This window comes from Eptatretus burgeri, unplaced genomic scaffold, assembly GCF_056783735.1.
Source record: "Eptatretus burgeri isolate ZD-2024b unplaced genomic scaffold, Ebu_testis_v1 Ebu_testis_scaffold_86, whole genome shotgun sequence".
NCBI lineage: Eukaryota > Metazoa > Chordata > Myxini > Myxiniformes > Myxinidae > Eptatretus > Eptatretus burgeri.
The window spans coordinates 65,965-82,500 of NW_028222036.1; the positions used below are offsets into that span (position 1 = coordinate 65,965).

A 16,536-nucleotide genomic window follows, 5' to 3' on the forward strand; every position below is an offset into this window, starting at 1 on the left:
ATATATATATATATGTATGTGTATATATATGTATGTGAGTAGGGTGAATATACTGGTTCTAGCTCACTTTTCCCCATGTAAATGAATGGGGGATTTTCAGCGATTCCCTTTTTTTTTCCCCTAAAAATAAACCGCCTTTTTATCCGTTTTTCCCTGCTGTGCAGGGGTTTGGCTTTTTGTGAGGCAATGTTTTATGGTCGGATGCCCTTCCTGGACGCCTCTTACAACACAGGGATATGGTACACCTATTCTAACCGGGGCATACACCGGGACCAGTATACTGGTACTCATTTCGCCGACCTCGGAAGGATGACAGGCTGAGTCACACCCCTGGTGTTAATTCAGCAGCTGAGCGGGATTCGAACTCGGGACACTGGGATCCCAAGCCGCCACCCTAACCACTAAGCCAACACCAGGCTTTGTATATATATAACCAGGCTATCCCAAGGTATATTTATTTGTCTCCCCTTTAACCTGGAGGTTGATCAGCTCACTCATTGAACCTATAAAGATTTGTTCATTCTCAAATTCCTTCAATAGTTTAATTTTCTTTGCACAATAATCCCCATCTAAAATATTGACAAACAAAACATTTGAATCTTTATATTTTTTAAGATACCCCTTTTGTGCCATTACGAAATGATAAACTTCTCTTTATGATCTCATCTGACCACCGCCCGAGTTGCAAATCATTTTTGTGTATAAACCACGCCATAAAAAAAGTTTTGTTTCAAATGTTTTCAGTTCATGCCGTGAAAATGAGGAAGTGTTTTTTGACACGGTCGTGCTGTGTGGTTTTAGACAGTCATGCTGTGAAAAAATAGGAACTATTCTGTGAGACAAGGTCTCGTGTTTATATTTTATCTCAGAACACGAACTGAAAACATTTGAATCAAAACCATTTTAAGTATGTTTTGTAAATGATTCATACAATCGCCTAGTTATTTTCCAAGCTGTCATTTCCTGTGGCCGCACCCAATGTTTAGGGAATTTCCTCATTGTAGCCTTATAAGTGATTCACCAGACAAAGTTTCTGCCAGACGGGATTTTCATTTTTACAACTGAGACATGGATGATCTCTCTTCCGATGAAGGCAAAAGCTTACTACAGAGTTGGTAAGTTTGTTTGGTTTTCTCTTTGAACGATGAAGCAAATGATTATTAATTAAATCATGATAATTCTGATATATATATATATATATTTTTTTTTTTTCCCTGACAGGGCATTGGAAGAAATTGAGTTTACGTATCACGACGTGGTTCATGAAATTAATACTCTTATTGAAGAGATCAATGATTTTAGAAGAGAATTGAAAGACATTTTCAATGAGTGGCACGAAGTCTTATCACGTCCTATCATCTCGAAGGAATTAAACCAATGGTGAGACACGTGTGTGTGTGTGTGTGTCTCTCTCTCTGTCTGTCTTCCTACCTACCTCTCTCTGCTCTTATTGAAGAGATCAATGATTTATAATGACTGGTCTCTGATCTCGAATGAATTAAACCAATGGTGAGACACGTGTGTGTGTGTGTGTGTGTGTGTGTGTGTGTGTGTGTGTGTGTGTGCGCGTGTGTGTGCGCGTGTGTGTGCGCGTGTGTGTGTGCGTGTGCGTGTGTGTGCGCGCGTGAGTGTGTGTGCGCGCGTGAGTGAGTGTGCGTGTGCGTGTGCGTGTGCGTGTGCGTGTGCGTGTGTGTGTGTGTGTGTGTGTGTGCGTGTGTGTGTGTGTGTTGCTTTCCCTGTCTGTCTGTCTCTTCATCTATACCCTTGACTTATTTTTTTTTTTCAGCACTATCGCACAACATCAGCTGTTGAAGCAATCTTGTACAACACATGATTTTCTGGAGGTAAATATTTCTGAATTATTATTAATATCACTCTCTCTTTAGAATGTCGTCTAATGTTGGTTGCATTATTAGTTTGAACGCGGTTTTGTCAGTACACTGGAATTAATTTTATTGACCTTGAAAGGATGACAGGCTGAGTCGGCCTCCTGGTGTGTTAATTCAGTGGTCAACGAGGCTTACTCATATTACCATGTAATTATTATCCACTTTTTGTTTCAAAACAGAATATGGTGTCTGAGTTTCGAAATCACAAGACATCTGGAGAAGATTGCTGGGAAAGATTATACATTCTCGCAAATGAATATTTAATATTTTCAATATTAATAAATTATATTTGTTTTGTATACAATTACTTGATTCTGAATTACAAGAAGAGGATCAAAACATGAAGGGAGGGTAGGTGCGCCCCCAATGACCCATCACCCCCTCATCCCATCCCTCCCCTCCCCATGTGTGTGTGTGGGGAAGGGTGGGGGTGGGATGAGGGAGGTGGTGGGTCAAAGGTGGGGGCGCACAGGGGGATGAGGGGGTGGGGCTTGTGTGGGAGGGGCTTGTGTGGGCGGGGCTTCGGTGGGGCTTGTGTGGGCGGGGTGTGGGTGGGGCTTGTGTGGGTGGGGCTTGTGTGGGAGGGGTTTATGTGGGCGGGGCTTCGGTGGGGCTTGTGTGGGCGGGGTGTGTGTGGGCGGGGTTTATGTGGGTGGGGCTTGTGTGGGAGGGGTTTATGTGGGCGGGGCTTATGTGGCCGGGGCTTCGGCGGGTCTTGTGTGGTCGGGATGTGTGTGCGGGGTTTATGTGGGTGGAGCTTGTGTGGGAGGGGTTTATGTGGACAGGGTTTATGTGTGTGGAGTTTTTGTGTGGAGCTTGTGTAGACAGGACTTATGTGGGAGGGGTTGATGTGGGCAGGGTTTATGTGGGCAGGGGCGAATGTGGATGAGGTTTGTGTGGATCAATGGATGGGTGGAGAGATGGGTGGATGGGTGGATGAGTGGAGCTTGTGTGGATGGGTGGATAATTTTTTAATTAAATAAACATGTTGTGTGTGGGGGAACTAATTAACTAATCACTAATTATGTGAATATGGGTGGAGCTTGTGTGTGTGTGGAGCTTGTGTGGAGCTTGTGTGGAGCTTGTGTGGAGCTTGTGTGGAGCTTGTGTGGGGTTTGTGTGGGAGGGGTTTATGTGGGTGGGGCTTGTGTGGGTGGAGTCAAAAAGGGGCGGAGTCAAAAAATTTCAATTTATTGGAGCTTGTGTGGGGTTTGTGTGTGGTGGGTTTGTGTGGGGCTTGTGTGGGCGGGGTTTGTGTGGGTGGGGCTTGTGTGGGTGGAGTCAAAAAGGGGCGGAGTCAAAAAATTTCAATTTATCTTTGTCTTTTGTAATTCCTGTGAATAAAATGAACCTACAATCTCTTCCCTTCCAAATCATATATTTTATAAGTCCAAGGAACTGTATCTATTACATCAACAATTTTAAAAAGTTCTTTCGTCCATCGTTCAGTAAAACCCTTTTCAAAATGAGATTTCCACCTATATATTCTTACGATATCACCAACTTTGAACTTAGGTTTTCTGACATTAATCTCTTTTTCATATTTTAATTTTGTAAATGTTTCTGATGGCTTCATATTCGTTGACGTGTGAATCGTGTCATTATACTTATCCACAATATCCTGAATAAAAGATAACCATTGTTGTGAACCGAGTTGTGTGAATTTTTTATATAGTCTCTCTTTTAAGGTACGATTAAAACGTTCAACAACAACTGCCTTCCCTTCATTAAAGGTACTGTATAATGTAATACTGTTATTTTTTAGAAAATTCATAAATGTCTTGTTATAAAACTCTCTACCCTCATCAGTCCACAATTTTTTAGGTTTTCTCTTACTTTTATTAAATATCTGTTGAAAAGCTAACATAAGAGTATTACCTGTTTTGTTTTTTAAAGGGACAACCCACGCATATCTACTCCTCAAATCAATAACGGTTAAAGCATACTTGTACCCCTTATCATTATTGAGTTCAATCAAATCAGCAGACCAGATATAATCAACTTCCTTGGAATAAACTTTCCTTCTCTGAAACTTTGTGAATATTGGTTTATGTAATTCATCAGCTAATTGCTCTTCAGTCTTAATGGCATCATTAGAGCCTATGAGTTTTTGAATTTCCAAGTCCAAGTTTCAATTTAGCACTAATCATCTTCTTCACGATGAACCTATCAACTTTTTCTCTCAAGGTTGGATTTTGTATCAGAGACAAATTATACAACATTTCTCTATCGGCTTCATGCTTTTCTTCCAACGTTGTGGTATTCCCATAATCAATATCGTGTCTCATGCACACTTCATCAACTCTATTGATTGGTTTACTCCAGGATTTAGGATTGTCTGCCTCATCTAATCTTTTATCCAAGTTTGTGCCTGGACCACAGAAAGAATACCCAGGAAGATGTAATTCTCCTCATATTGCAGTAGTTGTAAATTTACTTCCTGATAAAAACTTTTGTATATCTCCTCCGAGTTTGTGTTTGGAGATAAATTGATTTTTTTGAACCACACACCGAACATATACCTTTTTGGATAACCCTGTTATTTTTACTTTTAATATATGAAATATTTTTAGTATTAGTTTTCTTTTTACATTTGAGACAATAACTCATTTATTTATGTGAAAAAGTCCTGCAGAGTGCAAAAACCTTTTATGTTTCCAACATGCACATTTGAATCTTAATTTTTAAAACATAAAGAATCCTAAGAAATGCCTTCACTCTCTCCTCCATTTATTTAAGAAAAAACTTGAATTAAAATGAATAGCTTGACGATGTCAATAGTCTTGAAGAAAATATTGCAAATAGACTTGTCAATTCTTTGTTTTCCTCCTCGGTGGGTTGAGTTATTTTCTGTAATACCGCCAATCTTTTTTGAATCTCACTGGTTTCCATATTTTGATATTTATTTTGTCTCGCTCTTTCCTCCCTCTCCTCCCTCTCTCTCTTCTCTTTTTCCTCCTTCTCTTTCTTCTCCCTCTCCTCCTTCTCTCTCTTCTCTTTTTCCTCCTTCTCTTTCTTCTCCTTTTCCTCCTTCTCTTTCTTCTCCCTCTCCTCATTCTCCTTTTCCTCCTCTTCCCTCTCTTCTTCAACTCCTTCCTCATCCCTTACTATCCTTGAATCGTTTACACCCCATAGAATATTATACATATATTCATCAGGATTTCTTGTTATTCCTGCATCGAAAATAATTTTTTTACAACAGGAAACCAATAAAATTTCTTTTGAATTTCTAAAAGAGCCTTACCTTTTCTTAACTTTATAATTTTTTCATTATTTAACATTCTAATTAAATCTAAAGTTGTCGGTTTATCAACATCAGCATAATGCCAATCTTTTATTGAAAATACCTCATTCTTATGTTGTAGAACATATTTATTAAAATACCGAATACCCTTTTCTTGAAGGTATGCTTGGACACAGAAATGATAATTTTCTTGAAGCCTTCTTGCTGTCATTTATGTATTAGAAATATATGTTAGAATAATATTATGGCACGAAACACCTCCCCATCTTCCCATAGTTAAATCATTTTGTATTTCCTTACTTATTATATATAATCCTGTTTTTTCTGTTTTCATGAGATAAACAAGGGCAAAACCATTATTATATTTACCCTTATTAAATTCTTTTATTTGTTGTTTACTAATCGTGGACCCACAAAACTCATTCTCGATACCAAGTGGATAATATTCTTCCTTACGAGACTGATTTAATTGTTCCAGGTCTTCGAGGTTAATTTTAAATGACCAATTATACCCTAAATCATTCATATCATACCCCCATTGTTCTATTCTCATACAAACGATACGCCCTTCTTTATAAAAATTTATTTTAATTCGAACTGTGAATTCTGTATGACCTGGAGATAATATCAACACTTCTGTATCTTTGGAATACACAGCCGTTTTATTTAAGTATATATATTGTGATAAATCGCTTAATCTCACCAAGTCATTCGCGTCAGTTGGGCTTGGATAATTTTTTAATTTATAAGCATTTTTCATGTTAATATTTTTGTTTATATTATATTTATGTCGTTCAGCCTGTGCCTTTGTATAATAATTTGATAAATCAATATCCAGTTCTTGAGATACACCAAAGATAGAACCATCTTTACCAACATAAGTCATTTATATTAGATTAAAAATAATATCATAAAATTTTTTATTTTTGTTGAGTTGAAATAACACATATAGACATAATTGACCACAACACTTGGAATTTAATTCTTGGACTTGAAATGTTTGATAAACACCATTCTGTAAGAATTTTATGACTTCAACAGGTGGTGGAAGACCAAAACTATCAAAATAATATTTGTCTTGATTATTAAAAATACAAACCCAATGAGAACCGTTCCCATTATTATCTTCTAAGTTCATAATAATATTCTTTGTATGTTTCGGCACATTTCTTAATTCATCTCTCATACAAATAACCACATTTTGAATTTTTAATTTCTTACAATATTTGGCAAGTTGTAAATTTGATGTTGTATTCTTTCCAAATTCTTTCAACCACTCATCAATGCTCATTTATTTATTAGAAAGATATAATCCATTACCTCTTTTCGTTAATTTTACACCTGCTTGTGCAATAGAAGAAAGCATATCTCCAACTAACAATCTCGCTTTATCAGGCAGACCTTCAAGTTTTTCAGCAAAATCTACAATTACGCCACTTCCACTAATTTGTTTCTCCAACTCTTTGTTATGTCTTTCCAATTCTTTTTGAGCCTGGAGTTGAGCCTTCCTTTCGTTGGCAGTTTTCACCGCTGTTGAAATACCACCCGTCAATGCTCCAACCGCACTTAAACCAGCAAATAAAGGAATTAGAAATGGGAGAAATCCTCCACTCGTCTCTCTTATTGAATATTTTTTCAACATTGGTTTTGTCATTTTAATTTTAAGTGAGCCAGTGTCATTCAAGATTTTAACCTGTTCTCTTGTGAGCAAAACATCAATTCTTACTGCTCCTTTTCTCTGAATTGTATTAACGTTAATTGTACAAGGCTTTTGATTTTGAACACAAGATGATAGTTTATGAAGATTGATTTGATTAACATATACCCCAGTTGGTACTTTGCCACTCATTTATTTAACAAAAAATTATGTGAGACTAATCATCACACCATTATCTGTATTAATCTGCAATTCTGTTTCTTCCAAAAGCAAACAATATGTATCAACTTCTTCACTCTCTCCTCTTTCAATGTATAGGGAAGTATCCACTCGATTAGACTTTATAGTTTCCTTTTGCGCGCTCAGGTCAAACGCATAGATTGTATACAAACTTTTAAATGCTGTCATATCCAAAATAGGTTCTTTATTTCCATTACTTTCACACACCTTTTGGTAAGACTTGTATGCTTCAGCAAAATCATTTTTTCCCAATTAATTTCCAATCTATCTCGTGGATAAAATGTTCCATCTAGAGAAACGCGAAGTTGTTTCACCTTAGCATTATCACTCAATGCATTATTCTTATCAGTCGCAGTATCACCATCTGGCTTTTTAAAAATGATCCACAGATATCGTGGCTTTCCTTCCAGAACACCCAAATTCCACGTGTAAGTAGTTTGATTGAGTTTAACGTGTTGACATCTTCTTTTGAGGTATGATACACTGAGTGGTTTCTTTGAGTTAAGTCTTCGATTCAACATCTCTTCTGTTTTAAGATTAGGAGTATATTCACTGATATACCAACTCATCTCCTCAATTACAAATTTATTCTGATCACCAAAAGCATTACCAACACCAAAAAGCAATCTATTTTCATTATCATTCCTTTGTAGTTGAAATCTAATTTTAAGACCATACAGAACTTTATCATGATCACAAAATCCAAATATACCTTTAAGAGGAACCGCCACAGTAAAACTATTTTCTGCTTTTGTATCATCATTATACGCTCCTTTCCTTTGAATATATCCAGGGTCTGTGTTTGTTCCCGTTGACATATCAGGAATAAAACCTTCGACAGACCCCTTTCCCATTCTATCACTGAATGTATAGAGTGTAAATTTTATCATTTCAGATACAGCAGAGACATAATCAACCGCTTCAACTTCTTGTGTTCCAATATACAAACGCACACTATCAAACATTTTCCAGAAGAAATCATTTACAAGTGTAGCGTTTGTGTTATTCCCAGCTTTAGTGAATTTAAATTTACACAACAAGAAACTTTCGGAGAGATTCAAATAGGTTTGTTGATTATTTATTTCAAAACTTTTTGTACCATTCGTATTCCAGTCTGTTCCAGTTATTGCATTTACCTTGAAGTAATCTTCTTTTTTAGTGGAGTTTGAGATAATAATAGTATCATCCAAATCATAGATACTATCAATTGCTTCCATACTTGTATTTATTTAGGAAAAAAGATGTTAAAACTTTTGAAACCCTGATCCAAGTATTTGAATTATTTTCTGTCGTTCTTGGCAGGGAAACTGAGTTTTGCCTTTCTTAATTTCTTTTATTGCTTGTAATTTATGAGATTCCTTCTGAGCATCTTTTATACTCTTTACAGCACCTGCTACATTTCCCACAGCAGAAGCAGTTGAACCAATTAGATCTTTATGTTTAAGAATAGTTGAACCAATACCCATGAGAGTATCAATTATCCCATCTCCTCTAAATTGATGTCCAACACCCCTTTGTCTCTTAGGTTTATAGTATCCTCTACCAAGATACATACCTTCACCCTTGTAGTATGGGGAAAGGAACATCCCATCCCCTGTAATTATTTTATATTTTCCCAACTCGTGTTTCCTCACAATAACCATCGTATTTATTTATTGGAAAACTTCACGTAGGTGAATTCTGATGGATATAACTTCTCCATTAAAAGAAATCACACGATTATCTTGGTCGGTTATCCTAAAATTTACTCTGTGTATGGTTTTTCCTGACACAGGTAGATAAACCAAATTTTTAGGTTCCATATTGAATTTATAACCAATTGGGGTTGAGTATGCACTGAATGAAAATATTGTATTTGTTTTTTTCCATCATTATAAGCACCATCAATCAAATCACAGTGAATTAACACCGAATTTATTCCTGAGGATATTTGAATGACATTATCACTGTAAAACGTCCCATTAGTTTCAATCTTTTTTGAGGAGAAACCCAATAACTCTCTAAATGAATTATCAATTGTGAAATCAACCTTGTAGTTATTTTTAACTTTAATCGTTGATTTTGAAGTATGTTTTTGAATGTTTATAACAATATTTTTTGGTTCATCACCCTGTTCTTTCATAAGACGAGCAATTTCGGAAGATATTTGAGAAATCTCATATGCTCCGGGTGAGACTGTTATCGTTTTGTATCCACTTCCGGGATTATAACTAAACTTGTCATTTTTATCAGTTATATTAAATAAGGTATTATAAGTTTCCATGGACAATAAAGATGCCTCATATTCTTTTGTTGTGTCAAGTTGTAGTGGGTATGGGAATGAAGATGTGTGGTCGCTTGTTGTGAAATTGAAACTAAGGATTGTGCTTCTCATCTTATTTAATATGAGATAAAATGTCTTTATATTGATATTTATTAATTATTTTCATGTTCATCAACTGGTCTAAAATGGCTGATGCTTCATTAAAACAATTGTTATTTCCAGCCTTCTGACTGCCTAACAACAATAACAGTCTATTAACTAATTGCGATGGGTCATTTGGAAGAAAACTAACACCTGAACCAAGGATACTTAAAGCCTGAATAATGTGTTTCTCCTTCTCATTCTTCCTACTTTTACCAGAAAGAATAACCTTATAATTTAGAGTGTTCAGCAAATCAATATATACTCTATCATCATTATTTTCCATATCCAATGGTTTATCAATATACTTTGATTCATCCTTCACAGTTGAACCTTGTCTTCCATCTTTTGTGAGAAGAAACATTAATCTCGGAGTTAGTTTAACAGGGGGTTGAGCAGAACTTAAGAACCTTAATTCATCATTAAATATCAATACCTTTTCTTGAACAAGATGAAATATTGCTGGTTGTTCTGTTGGAATGAGTCCTGCTTTGGTTTTTGAATCCGCTGAATATTCATTGTTTTGAACAGCATTCACAATATAATCAGGGGGTTGATTAATCTCTTCCAGTTGTTGAAATAAACCTTCATCATGTTCTAATTCTCCAATATGCTCTAATTCTTCCTCCGTCATTTGACTGAAATCTTTCAACATTTGGAGCTTTCTGGGAGTATATTCTACTGTGGGAACTGTGGAAACATCTTTCATTTTTCTTGGGAAGTTTTTAAAAGTGGTTTAAAAAATTTCTCTTGTTTTCTTTCAAATGCTTCTTCGCCCGTTAGTTTCTGTCTGCGTTTCTTCTTTATGTCTTCCTGTTGTTTTACAACTTTTGAAACCAACTCTTGATGTTCCTTAAATCTTCTTGCTCTTTCTTTTACATCCATTTATTTATTGTAAAATATCATTTAATGAATTGTAAAGATCAACAGGGAAATTTTCCTTTTCTTCATCATTCAAGTAGATGTGTTCAAATAAATCCTTTTCTTTAAATATTTCATCAAATTCTTTATTAACATTAATGCGAGTTGTAATTTCTTCTTCACTAATACTTGCATCTCTGCTTTTCATACGTTTGCGTTGAGTTTCTTCATCAACATCAAAACCGAATGATAAAATCTTCACTCCACTCAGATGTTTAATAATTTGTCTCGTTCCTTCTGGATTAGTTTCTAATATCCCAACACCACCAGATTTTAGTTTCCTTAACTCACTCTTACAATGTGAATATTTTGTTGTACCAAGAGAAACCTCCTCAAACATTTGACCTTCATTCCTCAATCGCATATGTTCCTCCACTGAAATATAGTGATAATCTTCACCTTTTACTTCTCCAGGTCTTATTGCTCTAGTTGTTGTTGATACAATGCGTATCACGGGGTGTTTTTAAGTAAATTTACAATATTCTCATTTGTACTACACAAGAACCTTGATTTATGAAAGTTTTTTCCAGAAGCAGATTTACCCACAAGATTTATAATAATAGTTGTCATTTATATATGTAATTGTTTATAAAACAAAAAATATATCCCTTAATATCTCATCTTGTTTCACAACAATATATTTATATTTTTCAGTCGTGTGCTTCATATAATCCTCAAATTTCTTTTTACTACATAATGTAGAACAATTATCTCTCCAAAAATTATTGATATCTATTGAATTTAACTTGAATAAAATAAAAGTATTAGCATTGTTTCTGATGGAACGACGAGGAAGTTGAAAGTACGATTGACTAAGATAAATACAATTACAAGAAGAATGTCTCCCTCTTGTGTAGTAGCTGTCCATTACCGTTTGGTTTCTCTCATTAACACAATCATCAAAGATAACGAGGTTCTTTTTGATTTATCCAAATCTTGGGGAGACGGTATATCATCCGTATTATCACTAAGAATACAAGTTATAGGATTTGATTTCTTTTTACATCTCTGTGTATCACAAAATAGTTGAATTATATCTTCAATGTTATAATCATTTAGGTTTTTTTGACGTTTAAATAAACCGATTATATCTTCTTTTTGAAGACCAGCATTAAAACCTTGTGAGAGTAGTTGATACTCTGGTTGAAAACTCGACTTTGTGAAAATTATTAAATTGTCATAATCTAAAAAGTTGGGAGTGAGGAGCATTTTTAAAAGTAAGCAGGTTTTTCCACATCCACTTGAACCAACTATGAGACATCTTAATGAATTTGGGAGATTTTTATGGTTGTTAAATTTTATCTTATTTTCCCAAATAGGTAAAAAATCATTCATTTATATATTTGAAAAACAGGTTATTTAATTTATTATTGGCTTTTTTAGAAACTCTATATTTTATCCTAAGTTCAGGTTTAATTTCAAGATAATCCATTATTTTATTTATACAATATCTTGTGTTGATATTTCCCTGAAAATTACATCCATGAATAATATACAACAACAATCCTTTGAACATTTCTCTTATACGTTCAGTTTCTTCCCTTGTAAGGAAAGGTGTGTTATCATCCTCATACTTTACATTCATTTCTCTAATCAATCTTGTAAAGTAATTCATTTTTGGTGTAAATCTAAAAGAATTATTTTCCTTTTTATATTTTTTATTATCATTAATTAGAAGATAATCACAGAATATACATTGTTTATAGGCTTTTGACTCTGTGTTTAATCCCCGTCTTTCACACGCAGGACAATTCTCAAATTTGTCATATGGAGAATCAGGAAAGTCTAGCATATTTATAAAGTAAAACTTTACTTAAACTGAAATTCATCTATACTTTCAGTTGTATATTACCATCGATATCGATATACTTTTTTCATTATCAGATTCAACGACAACATTTTTTATATTAAAGGTAATTTTAAAATTATCGTTAACTACTATTGAACGAAATGTCATTTCACCTGATATATTAACATCCTTTATTTCATCAGGATTTACATCTTTAGGGTTGTTGAAAAAAATACAAATTTCTCCTTGCATATTACAGATGGTCTTATCTTTTCTTTCTAAAGCTTCATCCATAAGGTTTTTGTTCTTTGATACTTTTTCTTGTTTCATTGCTTTTTCTAGTTTTGAATATATTACTAGAAGGAGAGGAGAAACTTTTGTTAGAGATACTTTAATTGATGTTCTACCAGGTATACTAAAAGCCCTTCCACTGAAGGAAATTGAAGAACTCATATTATTTACCATAATAGTTTTTATCCAATAGTTGTTATATTTATCTTTGTTCAATTTTACATCCTTGACATATTTCTCAGTATCTTTAACAGATGAAGAGATTGATTGAAACTTGTCTTTTGTGTCTTGAAACATTGTATTTATTAAGTGAAAAAGTTGGAGGATAAAATGGTTTTAAGCACAGATTCACCTGTAAAACAAACGAAATTTTCATCAAGAAAATTTTAGTTTAAGCAAAGTTTTATTCTATAAATATGGTGAATACAACGTACTGCGATGTTTGTAATCACGAATATAAACATTATAGAAAACACCTCCGAACCAACAAACACACATTTAATCTGTTTCATAAAATATCTCCTCTTGAGTTGGAAAGAAAACATTGTGATATCTGTTCAAAGGATGTTTTGAAGAGTAGTTATAATAAACATCTTCAATCACAAAAACACAAGAAAAATGAGTTTAAAGTAAAGGGAGACTATTATATTGAAAACACTGATGGGGCATTTAAAGGGCATATAAAAATAAGGATTTTTCAATTTGGAGAACCCGGTCCATCATCAATAGCTGAATCAATTGAAATAGTGAAACCTGATGTTGAAAATTTTATTAAAAAGACATTAAAAGAAATGAAAACTTTAAAGTTTTATATGGGAGTGAAAATGAATATGAAAAGACAAGATGAAGAACAAACTCCTTATATGAGAACAGATCTTCATTTTATAACATCATTTCAAGATTTTTTGAATAGTGGGGTTTATGAAGAACTATCAAGACAAGAGGAGGATGTTGATAATACAGTGGTAGGAAGTGGATTCAATATTAAAAAAATCATCTTTTTAGATATACACATTCTAAAATCAAACCCTCTTAAAGCTTCTTCTTATATTGAATTACCAAAAGAAATAAAACTAAAGAAGGCAGTTGTTAATATTAAGAACAATGATAATAAATGTTTTCTCTGGTCTGTTCTTGCTCACTTACATCCACCAAAATGTAATTCAGAAAGAGTAAAACAATATATGAAATATGAGAATACCTTGGACATTAAAGATTTTAAATTCCCAATGCCACTAACAGATATTCCTAAATTTGAGAAAAAGAATAATCTTTCTATTAATGTATATGGATTAACGGATACAAACAAAGTTCAAATATTAAAAATTTCAAACAACTATAAAAATGAAGAAACACACATTGATCTTTTATATTTTAGTGTTGGAAAGAATTCACATTACACATACATCAATAATTTATCAAGATTAATCTCTTCTCAGGTATTCAGAACAGCAAACAAAATATATCCTTGTAAGCGATGTCTTAATTCATTTCATACAAAAGAACGATTAGAACAACATTCAAAATATTGTAGTAATCATAAATCAGCTGTAATTACAATGCCTAAACCTGGTGAAAAGATTTCTTTTGAAGATTATAATAAATCTATCATGCACCCATTTGTGATATACGCTGATTTTGAGTGTATCCTTAAAAAGATAAATACTGCTTCTCCTAATCCAAAAGAACCATATACAAATAAATATCAAAAACATATTCCTTGTGGTTTCTGTTATTATATCAAATCATCTGTTGGAGAAAAGTATAACAAACTTGAACATTATCGTGGAAAAAATGCTTCACAAGAGTTTGTAAAACGATTAGAAAAGGATTGTATAAGACTCACTAAATTAATGAAAGAAACAAATGAACCGATGAAATTAACCAAAGAAGAAAAATTAGAATTTAGAATGAACAATATCTGTCATATTTGTGAGGGGGAAATTAAGGAGTCTAAAGTTAGAGACCATTGTCATCTTACTGGTAAATATAGAGGTCCCGCTCATTCCTGTTGTAATCTTAATTATAAATTACCTTCTTTTATTCCAGTCTTTCTTCACAACAGCGCCAACTATGATACACATCTATTTATAAATGAACTTTCAAAAACACCAGGGAATATTTCTGCCATAACAAACACAAGTCAAAAGTATATTTCATTTTCAAAAATGATATTCACAAAACCTTTAACTCGTATTAGGTTTCTAGATTCTTACAAGTTTATGGGAACACCACTAGCCTACCTCGCATCAAATCTAAGCTCCACGGACTCTTTTCCAAATCTTAATTCATTCTTTCCAAAAGAGGAAATTCTCACTAAAGAGGAAATTCAGATTAAAGAGAGAATTCAAAGTAAAGAGGAAACTGTAATTAATGAAGAAATTCTAACTGAAGATGAAATTCTAATCATAAAGAAAATTCGAACAATGAATGAAATTCTAACTAAAGAGGAAATTCTGATTAAAGATGAAATTCTGATTAAAGAAGGAATTCTTACGAGAGAGGAAATTCAAACAAGGAATGAAATTCAAAGTAAAGAGAAAATTCTTACAAGTAAGGGAATTTATCCTTATGATTATATGGATTCATTTATGAGATTTAAAGAAACACAACTTCCATCAAAAGAAAGTTTCTATAATAACCTTTATGAAGAAGAGATAAGTGATAAGGAATATAAACACGCACAAGAAATATGGAAATTATTTAAGATAAAGAACCTTGGAGAATATCACGATTTATATCTAAAAACAGATGTTTTATTGTTAGCTGATGTGTTTGAGGCTTTTAGAACACTCTGTCATAATAAAAATTGTTATGGATTAGACCCTGCCCACTATTTCACAGCTCCTGGTTTAGCTTGGAGTGCAATGTTGAAAATGACAAAACAAGATATAGATTTAATCAGTGATGTGGATATGCTTTTGATGATTGAGAAGTCCAAGAGAGGTGGAATATCACAAGTATGTTCAAAAAGATATGCTAAAGCAAATAATAAATATCTTCCAAATTATGATAGTGAAAAAGATAGTAATTATTTGATGTATTTTGATGCTAATAATTTGTATGGATGGGCAATGTCTCAATCTCTACCTTATGGTAAATTAGAGTGGGTGGAAGAAAAGGATTATGAAAAGGCTTTGATGAATATTGTTATTTCTTCTCAAGAGGAATTGAATGACGAAGAAGAAGGTTATTATTTTGAAGTTGATTTGAGGTACCCGAGTGTTCTTCATAATAAGCATAAAGACCTTCCTTTTGCATGTGAGAAAGAAACCCCAAAGAAAGAATGGTTCAGTGATTATCATAAAAGTTTTAATATTAAAGGCAAATCAACAGAAAAGTTATTAACAACATTCTATGATAAAGAGGGATATGTTTTACATCAGAGAAGCTTAAAACAGTTTTTGAGAGAAGGATTGAGAGTAGCTAAAATTCATAGAGTTTTAAAATTTAAACAAAGTCCTTGGGTGAAAAAGTATATTCAATTCAATACAGATATGAGAGCAAATACAAAAGTAAAATTTGAAGGGGACTTTTATAAATTAATGAATAATGCTGTATTTGGAAAGACTATGGAAAATGTTAGAAACAGGCAAAACATTAGATTCGCAACATCTTGGAAAGAAGCTTCGAGATTGATAAATAAACCAAGTTTTGATAGAGAAGAGGTTTTTTCAGAGAACTTTTCTGCAATTCATATGAAAAAGGAAAGTATTGTAATGGATAAACCAATTTATATTGGAACAGCAGTTCTTGATTTATCAAAGATATTGATGTATGATTATTTGTATAATGACTTAAAGAAAGAGTATGGTGAAAATGTTTCATTGTTGTATATGGACACTGATAGTTTTATCCTAGATATAAAAACTGATGATGTTTATGAAGATATGAAGAAAAATATTGGAGTATATGATACAAGTAATTTCAGCAAGAAGAGTGAGTTATTTTCCAAAAAGAATGAAAAGGTTATTGGTAAGTTTAAGGATGAGTTGGGTGGAAAAGTAATGAGTGAGTTTATTGGATTGAGAGCAAAGGCATATGCTTATAAGTATGGTGATCAGATTGATAAGAGGTTAAAGGGAATAAAGAAATATGTAA

General features: G+C 33.3%; 1 long non-coding RNA gene across 1 annotated transcript; it reads left to right on the plus strand.

The window, feature by feature from the left end:
* The first annotated feature begins 331 nt into the window (after positions 1 to 331).
* LOC147007593 (uncharacterized) lies at positions 332 to 2,230 on the plus strand. The gene is made up of 3 exons (XR_015054090.1): positions 332 to 1,380; positions 1,787 to 1,844; positions 2,069 to 2,230. It is a non-coding gene; the product is annotated as an uncharacterized LOC147007593 (long non-coding RNA).
* Positions 2,231 to 16,536: the final 14,306 nt, after the last annotated feature.